Source organism: Corvus hawaiiensis, chromosome Z (assembly GCF_020740725.1).
Source record: "Corvus hawaiiensis isolate bCorHaw1 chromosome Z, bCorHaw1.pri.cur, whole genome shotgun sequence".
NCBI lineage: Eukaryota > Metazoa > Chordata > Aves > Passeriformes > Corvidae > Corvus > Corvus hawaiiensis.
This window is the reverse complement of record NC_063255.1, coordinates 43183529-43200660: the sequence shown is the minus strand read 5'-3', so window position 1 is coordinate 43200660 and position 17132 is coordinate 43183529. Positions and strand designations below refer to the sequence as shown.

The window sequence follows — 17132 nt, the reverse complement described above, 5'->3', positions numbered from 1 at the left end:
GTACTCTGTCATAGTATCTCAAAGGTTTTACAGCACTCAGTCCTGCCTTTCTGCAGTGATAGGGCACAGGGACATCAAACTGTTCTCCATAGGCTATTCTTAATTGCACTGACATGGCATCAACCTACACGTACAGCAAATGCTATTTCACAAAATCTTCTCTCTGTCCATCATAATTTCCTTCAAATTTCAGGCTGAACTGTAAACCAGCCATCAGTGCAGAGCCCCTTGCAGGTGTCTTTGACTTCAGCACCCCATGCAGACTTGGTGACTGCTACCTACAACTGGAAATTGCAGCTCCACATGAGAGAAAAGTTTTTCTAAACATTTTTGGTGAGGAATTGTTTGGTCTTTCACTTCTTATGGAGTCTTTTTCATAACACTCTTCACTCCTGAGGCTCAGCTTCTCTACCAGGGACACAATTTGCTTATAAAAACATTTCACTCATGACTGATGTCAGGCAGAACAAAATTTGAATCTGACCTAATCTTGTCAATGATGATTAATCCCATGTTAGCTTCTGTGAAAAAAACCCCCACAATTGATTGCTTTTATCGATTACATTAGGGAATTAGTGGGTGAAGAGCAGAAGGAGTTTTCCCTTTGGAAATCAGTAAATCAGTTTGACACTTTGTCACATGAAATCTCACTCATAAAGCAAATACATAATAACCTGAATTAGGAGCATTATCACACAGACCCTAGGCTGGCTGAAGATATACAGTCACAGCAAATGGAAACTGACTGGTCTTTTCTCAAATCCTCAAAACACATCACTCCAAAGGCAGCATTGATGGTCACTGTCAAGGGGATCTCAGGACAGACAAAGCTGGCAAAGCTGAGACTGCCTGACCAAAAATGTGTGGGATCTGGACAGCCAGCATGAGAGTTTGCTAAAGGATAACCCAATAGTGCCCTAATCTGAAGGACCCTTTCACACCCTCCACGATCAATGACTGTAAGGGCCCTTCTTGATGCAGCTTAATCAGATCTGACCCTCTTCTCTTGTACTGCTTTACTTTCAAAGCTCACTCTGAAACAGACTGACACATCTGGAGAGCCCAAAGGTGTTGAAGATGGGCTAAGCACGTGGGAAAAACAACTCATTTAGACTGGTGTCTGAAGAGTAACCAAATCAGAGGCTGAATGTGCTGGAACGAGTCTCCTTGATGGAGACAGATATGCTGCTACTTTTTTCAAGTTATGTTACTAAGAAAAATAAATCAGTAATCAACTGCCATTTTTCTTTGCTTAATAGATTAGATCATTTTTATTTTTCAGGCTCTCTTTAATTATCAGAGGCTTCTAAGGAAATGAGGTTTATGTAATCCTAGTGTTTATCTAAGTGCTCTGGCCTCACGCCCAATGACTTGTAAATTTATTGGTCACTCAAACTGGAAGCAAGAGAGCAGAAAAAGTCTTGAATTGTGGAGTTCCAGAGAATCCAGTGATAATGCACAAATCTGGAGGAGACTAGGCTTTATTTGCCCATATGTGATGGAAATACCAGTTTTGAAAACTACAGCATTACAGTCCTTTAAGTAATGCTATCATTACACAGAATGCATCTCTCTACCATTCCCACTAAAAAGAAATGCAGTAATACATGATCAAATATTAAATGACAGCACCCTTCAAACTGCATTAAACCTGTAAAACTGAGTAAATTTTGGATATGAACTGTATTTTTGGATCTTTTTCTACTTAAACACAAAAATTTTCTGGTGGAAACCCAGAGAGGTTGGTAGCTGTCACACAGCACATTGTTTCGTAAGCATCAAACGACCTCTTGGATTGTAATTACAAGCACAAAATGAAGTAAGGTACCTGCAAATACGAGAGGAAACAGAAAACTTTGCCAAACACCTGGCTGTGCACTAGCAATGCCACAGGATTCCAGAAAGAATGGACGGCTGGATGGCATTGATCATGCTGTAGCACAGACCCGAGGCACGGGAATATCGGGAATATCGCAACGAGGTCCTCAAGGACTCTGTCCTTCCCTGCAGAACACTCAGCAGTGTCTTTTACAAGACCTGTTCTTAATGCAAAGATCACATGAGGGTTTCCCCTAGGAAACTTGCTGAAAAGCAAGATTCTCTTTGTCCTGCTGACTTCACTTACTGCCATTCAGTGAGATTTTCTGTAGCTGGTAAGCTGGCACGGGCCATATATCCACTTATCAGTCCTCTTCTCCCTCAAATTAGCATTAAAAGGGCAGGAAAAGACAGTTCAGTGGAAGTCAAGCCCGCACAAGGCAAGGAGGCATGGTAAAGACAAATGCCAGCATGCCAGATACTTTTGCAGATGGACTCATTATTATTCCTCAGAGGAAGGCTGCCAAACATCACAAACATGGGGTCACTTCACTGTAGCTGTCATTGTCTGATAAATTAGGGCCGTTTCACTTGAAAATATTTCCTTTTTTCTCAGGCACATAGGAAGTATAGGTGTTGAACCATTAAGGTTACCTACAGCACATGGTATTGTATGTTTAAAGATTATTTCCAGGGGGAAACAACAGGATGAGCTGTTAACAAAAATCCTTTGGCTAAATATGCTGCCCCTTTTTTTTTTCCCCACCCAAATGAAAAGTTACCAAATAAAGACAGTTAATGCTGTGTAGAATCCAAACCAAAGTATCTGAAAAGCACACTCGGGGAAAATGAAATAGCACCTCAAACATAAATCCTGATATGCTTCTTTTACACAAGACATTTCAGGTGAAACATAAAAAACTATGTCAGGTCCATACACAGATGGCACCTCTCAGCCCCAGGCATCTTTCCCAGGGTGGACATTGGGAGTTAACAGTTAGTTCTCAGAAGAAAACACTAATAACATATAATTTAATAGAGTCTATACAGTATAGGCTTGTGACAAAAAATCATATCCACATAGACATTCTTCCCCCTCCTCCCCCTTTCTTTTCATAATTGATATTTTTAAAATATTTTTTCAAATAAAGTATTCCTTATTGAAACATCTCTTTATATTAATCCCAGGTCTGTTTTAATGGCACAGGTGAAGATTATAAGATTAAGTAAAAATGCCTGAATGCATGCATTTAAGGAGAATTATTTCTGAAATTTGGTATTACTAGCATGTATGAAAGCTTTATTATAGGGTTACATGATCAAGATATCTGTACCAAATTTTTGTCATAGTCCCTCAGCCATAAAGCATATAGATTTCTGATACTTCTTTTTTTTTTTTTTTTTTTTTTTTCCCTAATGGGAATCATAAAAAAGGACATTGCACTCGTGAATGTAACTGTGAAAACTTTGTGGTTGCTGACAAGTTGCCTGGGACAATCCTGTGGTTGCCTAAATACACCAGTGCCCTGGTTCCACCGCTGTGGAAATTATCATTCATGGTTTTACCCTCTCTTGGCCAAAGTTTCTGTGACCCCTCTTTTCCTATTACCAGCTTTCCAAACACCGTGTCACTTCCAGTTTATTGCCAGGATATAAAACACTACAATCAAAGGACTCAGATAATTACTTTAGCTTCCTATGCAATTTAGGATCAATTTCAAATGTGCCCACCTTCCTTTAAAAGTCTTCTGCTTTTCAGCCCTCTTCAAAGACAGCCTCTGTTTCCTTCCCTCCCCCATCACATGGATGTTCTCTTTTTCCACATACATTTTCATCATACATTAGATTCTTCCCTTTCCTAGACACAGCCTCTGTTATCACTGGCAAAATTCTTCAGTCTGCAGCTCCCTGCACTTGTCACAGCCTTTCACTGGACTCTTTCATTACGAAATCAGACATACGAACTCCTGCATTCGTTAATAACTACTAGTTGCTCACAAGATGCTATAATTTGTGAAAAAATTTGCTGGCAACTCTGCTTCAGTGCCTTTGTCCTTGTAAACCATCTAGTGAAATGCCATTTTGCACATAATACCCAAGAGAAAATAAAGTTGTCTATCCAGTTAGCTCCTGTTTTCATGATTTACACCAAGCATTGCACTCCTGTAAATCTTTATCACAGCTTACAAACGTCACTTTTCAAACGATCTGCTTGAAAAAGCCAAAATTAATTAATTCTGATGCCACTTCCCCTAACAGCTTCTGAAACATTTCAATGCATTACTGATCAGTTTTTCCACCTCCAGCAATCAAAGCATCCATGATTCACTGTACAAAGCTTCACATGCCACCACCACCCTACAAAGAAAATTCGAAACATTCTAGCAGATGAATGAGGAACACAAAAGCGTTTCCTTTGGCAGCTCATTCACTCACTTCTATCTTTTATCTTGTTTATTTGCAGAGGTTGGAATGGATGTGGTACTCCTGCACTCAAAGGGGAAAATGCAAGAACATAATGCAAAACCAAAAGTGACTGGTTAATCGTAGTTTTTTTAACCAACCCACTATTAAATCCTATCTCTGTTTAAGTCTTGAAGAACTTCTGCCTTGAAGAACTTTCATAGGGATTAAAACATTACCTCAAGAGGCCTATAGAGTGAGCAATATGCAAAAATGTGGTTTTCACAGTAAACTGGCTTAACACATTGCATCCTTTATAAACAGTAATACAAACTTAAAACCATGTTTGGAGTTGTGGAAGTCTAGTGCCTAGCCTCCCTATCTGCCAGCAGAGGAAAAAAAAAAAATATCCTGGGGAGAAATTCAACTTGCCAGGTGCCAGTGCTGTCTGCAAGTTTTCTGCACACTGAGGATATATAAACATGCAGGCAAATGTACACAGGCACAAACTGGTTCAATACACTCCTAGAGTATCAGCTGAAGCTGTAGGACGAGATGCTGTGCTTTAGTGAATAAACAGAACCTCCAAGAAATAAAACTGCTACCAACATCAGTATTGGTTTTCTCTTACCATAAATTTTAAGACACCTCAAATCATTAAATTCTTAAATTGATTTTCTCTAATGATGAATCTTTTTTTAAAAAGAGTGTCCAATATAGCAGTAAAAGAAACTAATGATGGCAAATGCCTTAGAACCTCTAACAATCAGAAGACAACTTTTTTTGGTTGCAATTAATACTGCTTTTCAAGAAAACTTCTCTTACTTTAATGTATTAATTTACCTGGGTTACAGGTTATCTGAATCCTTTTTAAACTTTTGCTGCTAATTTCAGCTGAGAGCAGTGTAATTTGAACCCAAAAGAATCAAGACCATGTTTTTATTAACTTGAGCACAAGGCCCTAAATCCCACAAAATATTATCCTTCAGGACACATGTTGACTTCTTTAAGCCTGTACCTCTTTGCAGTGTGCAAAAGGACAGCAGTATCACAAGCACGTATTTGTCATACAAAAATGGTCTGTTCGTATCGTTTTCTGACAAAGCACCTTTAATAACAAGGCCCCCTATTCAGAGATCTAATTTTTGCAGACATTTTTATGCCAAATTAAAAAAAAAAAAAAAGATCTCTGTGATGGTGGGTTTAATGAGGTACTCTGTTATTCTCTGTAATAAAAATTAAACGAGAGAGACAGAATTCTTCAGCTTAATTGCCACATCTGTTATTAGGCACTTTACTTTGATTGACTGGAGTGTATGTGTCAAGTCTGTGCCAGAAAACAGGCAAACTTTGTAAAGTAGACTTACAACTTATAGCCCAACTGGCACTAGCAGCATCTCTGTTACAGCTTCTGCTGCCTCTCAGTTAAAACTACAGGAACATTGGCCTTGGTTCAGTCATTCATTAAAATTTAAAGTAACTACTGCAAATTGTGCCTTTTTTTTTTTTTTTTTTTTTTAAGATAAAAGCAGTCCCTGTTTTCAGAAGGAAGAGCACTGGTTATCTGAATGTGTAAATGTGTCATGCTCATTAACGGATGAGAGAGACATAAGCAACCCAGAGTCTGGAAATTGCCACCATGTGAAATTTCACATTCAGTGGTGCTTTATTTTGCCAGCAGATGAGCAAAGGGCTGAGGGGACAGTGACAAACAGCGCAGCATTTGCAAAGGGACTGGACAATCACAGAGAGGGAGCTCCTGCAAAGAGCAAAACCAGAATGGACACTCTCCTCTGACCTGTATGGAAACTAGGGATGAAACCTGAACTCATCAAACTGCTTTTTATCTCTGAAATTCAGAGATCATGACACCTGGTAAAAAACCCCAGGTATCCTGAGCTGGCCAGTAATTGGTTTTATGACCATTTGATCTTCTTATGGCTCTAGAACCCAAACTCTAGAACCCAAACTCTACCATCCTGACAAACCAAAATGACACTTTCTCGCTCAACTAACTTCTTTTTTCCAATTTCACAGAGGCTTTCTACCAAGAGCACAGAAATGTATGTTGCTATTGTCAGCATGAAGACAGACAGGCCAGCTGCAGTATTGCTGAAAGCTACTTTTCATCCACTTCATCCAGTAAGGAGTAAGGGATTATTTGACCTTCCTTACCAATTTTCTCTGCTGCTCCAGAGAGTGCAAAGAAAGGTAAGAGTATGTGTGGAAGAGCAACAAAACCTGCACCAATATCCATTGCATCTGCACCTGAAAGGCAGAAGGATGCTTTTGTGCTGGAAGCTGAAGCAGAGCTGTCCACCACAGGCTGGGCAAGCGATGGGCGCTTGGCTTGACCCAACCTGTCAGCTGCCCACTGAACTAATCCATGTATAAATCTTTCTTCTCTCTGGAGGGCAGATTGGGACACTCTAATACTCCCCCTCCAGGAGAGCAAGTGACTGTTTTTTGGAAGGAGTCTGCCCGAATGGGTGAAGACAAGCCAGGGCAGATGCTCTTTTTCACTGTTTGAAGGTTTTTGTTGTGCCCTCAGGAGTTCAAGGCTGCTCCACGCTACAAGGGGGTCCAGAAAGTTTCCACATAGCTCTCTACTCTGAGGTCTCTTTCCTTTTGCAGGTATCTGTTTTCCCTCAACCTAGTGAATATAGCAAAAGATAGCACTCATTTAAGCATATTTATTTTAGATACACATTATCTAGTAATCTCACATAACAGTATTTTAATTGACATAACTCCCCACAAGATCTACAACACTTCTTCTAACACTACAAGGCTTTTTGTTCTTGAAGCTACTCTTAATAACCAAACTGCACATGGAAAGTATTGAGCTCCTGTCTAAATGTTTCATCTTGTTTCACAAGTCAACAGCAGAGCTGAAAACAGAATTTAGGTCTGCTAGTCTCCATTTTCAACCAACTCAGGACCCATGCCTTCAGTCTGGTATTCTGCCACATGAGCATCCTGCTTATGGCACTAACTTGGCATAGCAAATCATGAAATACAGACTTCTGGGTCTTAAATATTTACAAAGGAGTCACCGCACCAAATGTAACGACTGAGAATTTTTCTTACAGATTTGGGTCACCTCTGAAGAGGCCAATAACGCCCTCTTGTCAGTCTTTCTCGTTTCTTTGTTTTTCCCACTGGTGTTCTTGTTGGAAACAGCAATGAAGAAAAAGACACACATATGCCTAAGAGAAAACAACAGCGTACAAAAGCTTTGCTATTTCCCTGGTGATAGGCCATGCAACGGAAAGCACGGTAATTTTAAAAAGTGAATTGAGAGACCCCCACAGGAGAAGAAGATAAAGTTTTAAGTGTGTATCTACAAGGCAGGCTCCAGAAATGTTACTCAGTGGCACTAGACATTTTTGGAGTGACTGCAATGGATTCTACTTAACTCCAAAAACCCCCCTGTGCAGACCAAGAGGCAGCAGCACCCTCAGGCTTTTGTCACAACTTCTCTCAGGGCTAGATGAGAAAGGGCATTTCCTGCATCCCAGCACTACTTGAGCAAACCAACTAAACAAAAATCTCCTCTCTGAAGTTGATCCACTGTCAAAATATGCACAGAAATGTTGGCAATCTCCAAAACCACAAAAAAAATTTTCTCCTGCGTATTAGTGGTGCAGACCAGAATCCCAAGTCACTGCATCCTTTGAGGTTCACTTACCATGAATGCATATCCTGGCTGTCATTATTCATACATAATGCAAATTGGTGTGAACTAGTGTTCAACAAGAAAGAATGGAGCATATCTAAAAAGTGCATTAAAGTTGCAGAGGAACAATATTGTTCCAGAGATGAGATTAAGTCTCACAGCTCTCTGAACTGGGTTATGGAGACGGAAAAATCTACTGACAAGCAGTGGGGATACTTAAAACAAGGAAGCTTCTCTCTTGCTGTGTTTTTGTTTTAGTCTTTCAACAACTACTCACCCGATCTTCTTATTCAATAATTAAAAGTGCAGTATTTTGTGGGTTCAGAGTTTAAATCAGTTCCCTGGAAGTAGTGATTTTTTTCTTCAGGACCATCTTCTCTTTTAAAATGATGGAGGCCTGTGGCATACCTGCAGAGCAGAATCTGCAATGTGTAATGCCTTTAATCCAAACCAATCCTGAAGCACAAAGAGCACCATATGCACTCTCAGCAGAGTCCATTGAAGTGCTGGCAATTCCACTTCTGTCTAAAAGAAGATGTAATTATCTATTAAAAAAGGCCAGTTTTTCTGGCTTTGGTGGAGGCAGCTTCAGTATATGTGGATGACACAGATGTGTGTGTCTTCACAGACCCTAAAATGCGTGAACAGCGTTGTCTGGGATCATGAACTTCACCTCGGTTACTCTGAAAGTTCAGTGATCTCACTTGAGTCACTCCTGGTTTACTCAATGCAAGTAAGAAAACTGGACTCTCAGCCTCTGTAAAGTTACATCTTTTATTTTAAAAGAAATGAAACTTGCTAAAACTAATATAGTAACAAAAAAAAAAAAAGAAGGCAAGGACATTCTTTGCAGTCTGATAAAATCTTCATGAACTCTATCCCTGAATTTAAAATACACATTTCAATCTCACTGGTAGGTACCCTTCAGAAACAGTTGTTATCAGCAGTATCAGTCTGGGGAGGGGGGGAAAAAAAAAAAGAAGAAGAAGAAAAAAAAAAGATTAAAATATCAAGTTACTCTTCACTTCCAAACAAGCCCAGCCACAGCTGTACATCAGCTTCCGAGCAACTGCTCTACAAACACACAACAGGGCTTCTGTCTTCCCACAGGGTTTGCTCGGGTCACCCGCATGTGGCATGGACTAAAAAGGCAGGAAAGCTCCATTACGGAGCGAGCGGAGCCACGAGTTAAACAGGGGAGCCAGGGGTAAATATCCTGTCCAGTGCTCTGTCCCGAGGGGGCTCCCCCAGATCCGGAGGAGCCCACACACAGCTCCCACACTGGCTGCGGCCGTGCCGGAAAAAGGGCCCAAATCATTGTTCTGATTTTATACTTTCACCATCTAAGCAGGAGGAAGTCGGAGGGAAGAAGACCAGAGAGTTAAGTGGGGTTTTCATAAGCAAAAAGAGGATATTAAAGAGGCAGCCTCCAATTTTCAATGGTGACAGAGTGATGGATTTGGGCAGCCTGTGCAGACTGTGAAATTTTTCTTATCGTAGGAAAACAGTAAAAAGGAAAAGTGACATACAGCAGTAGTTAGGGAATAAGGCCAAACCTCTTTGCAGGGTGTGCTCACCACTAACTCTGGCCATCATCAGGTGCCACCTCCCATATGCTGGAGAAGTCAAGCCCTCAAGGCTGCAAAGACAAACCAGTTGATTTTAAACAAATACCTTTCTAATTGAAGAGCTCTCCACTCCAGCTGCTGTATCCTATTTACTCAGTGTATTTCCAGCCTGCTGCCTTTGGGACCAAGACTGCCACAGCTCACAACTTGTCAGGGACATTTCTTCATGTATCAAGAGCTCTTGAACCCTTTGAAGAGGATTTATAAATCACCAGACAAATGCTTCCCACAAACACACATACCCATTATTTGTGTTTGAGTTCCAGTAATAATAACATGTGTGTATTGACAGACCAGTGTGGTCCAAAATTTGGTAAACACTTTAGAGGAAATTAAAACTCAGCTATACATGCTCAAAAGCACACAGAAGCAAGCAACGGAGCAAAGAAGCAAAAGAAGGGGAAGATCCACTTGGCCTGTTGGCATACTCCATCTTATTCCCACTATGTCTGCTCTCAATGCTATGTTACATGTTTTTTGCTGATTCCTGACAGCAGCTTCCAAAAAAACATAAACAAATCAATTATGTCATTTTGTACTTATACCTTAACCAGACCTTGGCGTGCACACACACACACACATCTTTTTCTTCTTTTTTAACATGCAAGTGCTTCCAGTGCGTTCAGATTCTCAGGGTGATCAAGCTTGGTCTGACTATTGGCTTTGGAGGATCTGATGCCAGTCAGCCATGCATAATGGCCTCTTTGTCTCACTGTCACATGAGCAGCATTGTGTTACAATCATTGTCACTCTGGGCTCAAACTGCAAGGCATGCTTTCACACAAAACACTCACTTTGGGGGCTCCTTTTGGCAGGGCCCTGAGATCGAAACTCTTTTGCTGCTCTTTAGTTAATCAGCCCAGCAACGCTGAAACTTTAAAAGTCAGGATTCAAAAGCTCTCATCCAAATCAACCGATTATGAAGCTTCTCCATGGGCCACATGAAGAGCGGGGAAAGTAACGTAACATAGCCATCATTTATTTTAATCACTTTAAATCACTTTTCCTAAGGCCTTTGATAGCAGAGGATTGTGCTCCAAATAACAGTGGGGGGATGGGAAAAAAAAAAATCCCAAGTCAAAGTTATCTCCACCTTGAACATTTTTCTCCTGTACTTCAGAAAAATGCCTGCAAGTTAAAATCAAAGCATTTCCACAGGACAAAGACAAGTAACTTACCAGGTGACAATGTTATTTTACTACTTGCTCTGTAAAATCTTTAAATTCACCAAGAACACCGAACCCTTCCCCCTCCAAAAATTTTTTCTGAAAAATAGATAGACAAGATTTCTGTATAGGAGAAACTTCAAAAGTTGCTTTAAACATGCTGAACTCATTGAAACCCTGCACAGATGTCTCTGCTTTCATGAATGAAAAACAGTCTCACAGGGCTGAAACCAAACCATGTTAAAAACAACATCCTCCTGCCCTGTCTCTTGAATAATTTTGTACTGAAAACGTTTGTCTTGTAGAGCTTCTCCTGAAATACAGCACTAGTCACTCTGAACAGGACTTACAGGACCTACCCCTGAAGGAAACAGGCACTTTTTGGGAAGAACTCATGATGTAATAGTTGTGATGTGCAGAAAACTTTGGGAAGCAATGGCTTCTTCCCAAAAGAAATGGGGCTGTGCATGGAACAACAAACTACCAGCTCACATACCATTTTCTGTCCAGTTCATTTTTCTTTCCTTTGCAGTCCATCAAAGTAATGTAGCTTCTTCTGAGCCCTGGTTTGGTGTTCCACGCTGGTACTGCTCATACACATGCCAGTTGCCCTAAACACACAACAACCCACTACGACACATTATCCTTCTCTGGATCATTTTTCTTTACTAAGCAGCCTGAGCCAGCCTTTCTCCCTCTCCACACCTTACACCCTCTCTCCCCCCCTGCTTGGAGCAGACCCTTCCAGATGAGCACTGCCCCGGAGAAACACCACCAGGATGAGTCAGGGCCACCCTGACTCTCACCTGGAAGATTCTACCCAGACCACAAACCCTGCTGTCTCCTCTTGTCCAGCCTGAAAAATTCACCTTCTGCACCATCCTAAGGTCACGACTTCTCTGAGATGCCCCTTGCCTTTCATGGTCTCTTCCCACACCCAACATTTCCAGTACTTTACAAGATGCTGACCCCTTTTTTAGCAAGGCCTGGGTTCCAGCCATCATTGGCAATACCTGGTATTGCAGAGAAGTAGTTCTTCACTGTCTCCTATTTGAAGACTCTCATCTGAAAAAAAGAGCTGTTATTAATCCATTTAAATGTAGGAATTTCCATTACTTTTGAAGAAAAATAACGTGACTGTAGCTTGACACCTGTTTTCATTATTTCATTGTCTTTCCTTATTTCCTCTTGCTTTTTATCTTGAAGTTTAGATTATAAAAGGCAAGATCATTTTTTGGTATTGTTCTTGCGCTGTTCTACATCTCCTGTGGTTGCAGTGCTGGACACTAGAGCCATACAAGCTGCAGGTCTTCATGCCAGTAATCCTAATTCTAAAATGACACGGTAATATGAGGTCTTTATATTCAAATGTCTTTGAAAAAAGAATTTTGCACACACTCACACCTCTGTGTGTTCAACAAAAATGATCTGAGAAGCCTGAGAAGGGTGTCCTTTTACAGCAACAGAAAAACAATTAAATTTCTTTCCTGAGGTCACACAGCAAGTCAATGTCAAAGTTAAAATTATGTTTTCTGCTGTATCTTTTCATTGTCTTGCACATCAAAAGAGCTCAGAATTAGTATCTCACTGCTGACTATGGGCTAATTTCTCTGACAATCAGATGTGAAACACAGATAAAACAAGATGAGATAGCTGTCCATTTTTTAATATAAACCTAACATGTACATCCAAAGGCATGAACCACAAATCCTTACACAGGCAAAACATCAATTAAAGACCAGACAGTTTGAATGGGTTAATTAACATGAATGCTGACACAATCAATAAAGCTATTCCAGTAAAGCAAATCCCTCCACAGAATATTTCTCCTAGTTTTCTGACAGATGGCTTTAGATGATACATACTCTTTTCACAAGTAAGAAGAAAACCATTTGGAATATCAAGACACAGATTCTTCTCAGAGATGAAGAAATACTGCAGTTATATCTACGTTTATGCTATGCTGACGGGAGCATATGAAGTCAGTACTAATTACTGACAAACTAATCTGTTAATATTAAAATCCAGGATCAAATTCCTGGCAGTGAGTCAGTAACATAACTACTACATACTGAAATCTGATTCTACTGGCATCATTCATCAAGGAAGACACCACTTCACAGGAGTAAGGATGTAACAACTTTGACTGTCATTTCACTACACCACTCCAGTCCTTACCTAAAGAAACATTACTCATCTATGCTGTGTTCCCTTAAAATAAATTGGAAAAAAAAAAAAAAATACGGGACCACATCCATCTTACAGTACTATCTACATAACTTTGGGGTTTTTTTAGCCAACATATCTTTGGTTTGACTGAAACTGTGGCACATACACAAAGAATCTGGTTTTTACCTTCCTCAAAAGCCACATGCTTCCCCTTTTCCCTTGCTTCCCCACGTCATTTTCATAAAGTGAAAATGCCTAGACAAGAAAAAGCTATGTAGAGAAACCATGTAAAACTCCTGCCAATTAATCTGAATATAAATTCAAGGGATCCTTACCAGCTGCAGTCAAAAGGCCACTCCAAACTCTGCTCGATGTTAATCAAACTTAAGTATGTTAATGCACAGTTCCTGTGTTCTTTGCATAGATTGAGTTAATTGCTTTTGTTAAACTGCACTTGCTTCCCTAGCGGGATGTGTGTACCCGTACAGCTGAACAGCTGATTGTGGAAAACATGGTTATGCAAGTCACCAAAGGACTGTTCACTTGGTCAAACCCTTCTGCTCACCTCAAAACAGCTCATTTAAGACTGTAACCCCTGGACAGGTCCTCCAGGTGCCCATTCCCACCCCACCAGTCACATTTGAAATGATGGCATTAGCTATCACATCAGAGTTTTAAGCAGACATCTAAACGGTGAAATTTATACACAAAGGGCTGAGGTGCCTCCCCCCTGAGGCAAAGGTAAGACAGTTTCTGTCTGTGGGGTCTCAAACCTGGGGTGCACAGCCTTGCCCCTGGAGAACTGTGACACCTCTGGACCACTTTACCACCTGATAGACCAGAAAAGAGGAACTCTATTTCTAGGGAAATTAAATAGACACAGCCAGCTGACTTCACACAGGTCACTGAGCTGCCTACAGTTTAGAACTTTTTCGCCAGATATGGATTATAATCAGTGAGCAAGAACAGAAATTTCATGGCCAGTCCTGTGAACTGCTCATTTCTGTCAGAGACTTGTAACACTCCAGACTTAAAACCACACACTAAGGAGCCAAGCACAAAGCCATGGCATCTCTGCAGCATATTAACAGTCAATACTAATCATAATGCTACAAATTCACCCCCTGTGGGAGCAATATACATTTAAACTTGATTGCATAACAAAGCCACATCATTGGCTGTGTGAAAAAAATTAAACATTTTATTACAAAAGGTGACATATATAGATGCTGGGCAGGTGCATGAGCTACACAGCCAAACAAGTAGAAACTTGGTTCTAAATTACAGTTTGTCCAGCTTTTTAAAAATCTGGAGCACACCTGCCCACCTGGTTTTTCTGATTTGAGATGGGCAATCAAACTAGACAGTACTATTTCATTTGCAGGGCCAGTAACTAGAAACCAGTACAGATAATTTGGCCACCTGGCCTGGTATTTTCCTAAATTCTGTCTCCAGCTCAGACAGTTGCACCCCTCCTTCACTTCAAGAAGAACACACACACCTAATTACATATGCTTTCCTCCCAGTACTGTGCTACTGGGCACAAGTACCATTTAGGGATGTTGACAAGGCAACTGAAGCCAGCTTTCAGTTTCAGTCTCACATCAGAAATGCTGCTCAATCAAAAAAACTTAAGACTTTTCAGCAAAGGTCTGCAGCTTATCTGCTCGGAAACAAATGCCACTCTCCAGGCTTGTCTTTCTGGAGGTTTTTTTTTTGTTGTTGTTCTTCCAAGATGCTGGATAAAAACATTTTTCCTAAATAGAGTCATTATGTTAACCAGCTTTCTAAGACACTGCTGCCAAAGCTCAGTTACCCACTTGATAAAATAAGCTATGAAGCATCTTCTATACTGATGACACATTCCAAGTGAGGTTTTAAACTGACTCTATAGTGAGAAGTTGGTGCTTTGGAAAAACTTCAGAGTTGTATGCGATTCTAAGAAATGCATGTTCGCTTTGACTACATTTCAGTACTCAATGACTGGCAACAACATTTAAGTAATTAATAAGATTACCAAAAGCTCTCGATTCCCAGCTCACTCGAGGAAAAGCAGCTGCATATTTTTCCTAATTGATTTGTGCCTACATTTCCAAATCGAACCTACTCCTTGCCTGAAAAACAAAATAGGAAATGTTTTCACTACTATTACTGTCGCCCAAAGAAAACCTGTGCAGGATACCAACTGACAGTTTCTCTAGACAGCTTCTGCTGAGGCACATATGCTGGAATGAAATCAAAGTATTAAACAGATGTGCATTTTCACGTGCAGGTCACGCTAATTTACATCTATACACAAGCATCTCTCTATTCCAGTGCGTACGCTCGCTCCAGTCTCTGCTCAAGACTGCCAAAAGCCTTCCGTGAAAACGAAGGATAACCTTGGAAAACAGACACTTAGCGGAGAAACGAAAAAAAAAAAAAGTGCTCTGAGGAGAGCTTGAACTGACTCGTCCCGGGTTGGCACCGCTGGAGAGAGTCGCAGGAGCGCTCCCGCATCCCGCCCCACCAGCCCGGCCACCCCGCACAAACGCGGGGACAAACACGCCGGGATGCTCTGCAAAGGCGGAGGCACCGCGGGCGGCCCCGCATCCCATCCGCTACCCCGAGGATGCTTCTACCGAGGGCAAACCCCGCTCCGGGAACGATGCTGCCGCAGCCCCGCCTTCCTCTCCGAGGCTGCCGCACCCGCACCCGGCACCTGCGGGACGGGACGGGACGGGACGGGACGGGTCCGGTCAGTGCCTACCTGTCCCGAGGGCGCCCTCCCCGTCCGACCGGCCGCCGGGAGCCGCCGCCGGGAGCCGCCGCCGTGAGCCGCCGCCGCCGGGACTTGAGCAAGGGGCGGTGTGCGCGGCGGGGCCGGCGGGGATCAGCCCCTCCTCCGCCTGTCCCGGACCGCCCCCGGCCAGACCCACAGACATTTTTAACCCCTTACCCGCTTTTCCCAGCGCCTGTGTCGCTCGGGAGCGCGGACGGTGTCTTTCGCCAGTCTTGGAATCTCGGGCTTCCACTCGCTTAGAGGCGAAAGTGCGAGCTACATAGGGACCTCAGAGGTCATTTTATTCGGCCTAGTGAAAGATAGTTACCTACCCAGCATGTGATCGAGGAATGAAATCGTCTTTTCAAATGACTAAATGCTTAGGTCTCGCAGTGAGAGACCTAAGGAGGGACGCAAATCTACAGAAGAAGAAATGTCATGTGCTCGTCTCCAGCACTGCTAGGGAAAGGAAGGGCATCGTGACTCTTGAACGTACATATATTCTAATATGTTTAAGATACTTACTCTCGAGAATTTCTGGTTTGTTTGGGGCTTTTTTTCCCTACTTTAATATGCTATCGCAGAAGCGTTAATACGACCTTCGCTTGGCCCGTCCTGGAGCCGGCGCCATTGGCTCTGCGGGACAGGGAGGAACCTTCCAGCGCCTTCTCAGAAAAGCCACCTCCGTAGCCCACCCTCCCTCCCCCCCCCCCCCGCCCCCCCCCCCCCGCTACTAAAACCCGGCCATGCCACCCCATACAGATTTCTCCCCAAACCCATGAGGTGTGGGGGGTGCTGAGGGTGCAGTCCCCAGGCACTACAGGGTTCCTGGATGCCGCGGTTGCCCCAGCCCGGGCTGTGGGGATGCCGAGTGCCCCCCGCCCGCGGGTGCCGCTGCTGCGGGCTCCCTGAGTCTCGGGTGTGTGGGTGGGCGCTGGTGCCACTCGCCGTCCTTGCCCCGGCCGGGCTGGGTGGGAGCTGCCCGGAGCGGCGAGGGGCGTGAGGAGAAGCAGCGGCGCTGCCGCCTGAGGAGGCGCGGGCTGGAATTGGAGATGGTCCCGGGAGCTCCAGGTGGGCCTTTTCAAGGGAGACCCCGGCAGTGGGAGCTCAGTCCCCCCACGGCGGGAGCTCCCAGGGTGCAGGGGTGCCTGACGGTAGCTGTGGGTAGCCGTGGCTAGTGCTGGGTATGAGGGGCTGGAGGGCTGCTCCTTGCTGGTCCCAGGGTGTGCATCGATGGGATGAGACTGAAACAGCTGTCAGGCACTTGGCCGAGCCAGAGTAGTCTGATGTGGTGCTGAGGGAGATGGTAGTAGCTACAGCATAGACATGTGGAGACACCAAGTGGCCAGAGGGACTGCGTGGCTTTGGGATGGCTTTGGGGTGTTGGCAGCGAAGTCCTGGGTTTGAGGGGAGTGCAGAGACACAGGGAGGGTGAGGAAGGTGTCCTGAAACAGGTTGTGGGTGCCGTGCTGGTGTAAAGGGGCTGTGGGTTCCTGAGATTTCTCGCG

General features: G+C 43.0%; 1 protein-coding gene across 2 annotated transcripts in view; it reads right to left on the bottom strand.

Moving 5' to 3' along the window:
- Positions 1 to 15690, bottom strand: part of MEGF10 (multiple EGF like domains 10) — an 85788-nt gene extending 70098 nt beyond the window's left edge. The window contains exons 1-2 of one of the 2 annotated variants that reach the window (XM_048292019.1): positions 15613 to 15652; positions 11708 to 11759 (exon numbers count right to left, since the gene is read on the bottom strand). The gene's annotated coding sequence lies outside the window, so the exon portion shown is untranslated. Of the gene's footprint in view, positions 1 to 11707; positions 11760 to 15612 lie in introns of both variants that reach the window. The other variant, XM_048292018.1, reaches the window with a different exon arrangement.
- Positions 15691 to 17132: the final 1442 nt, after the last annotated feature.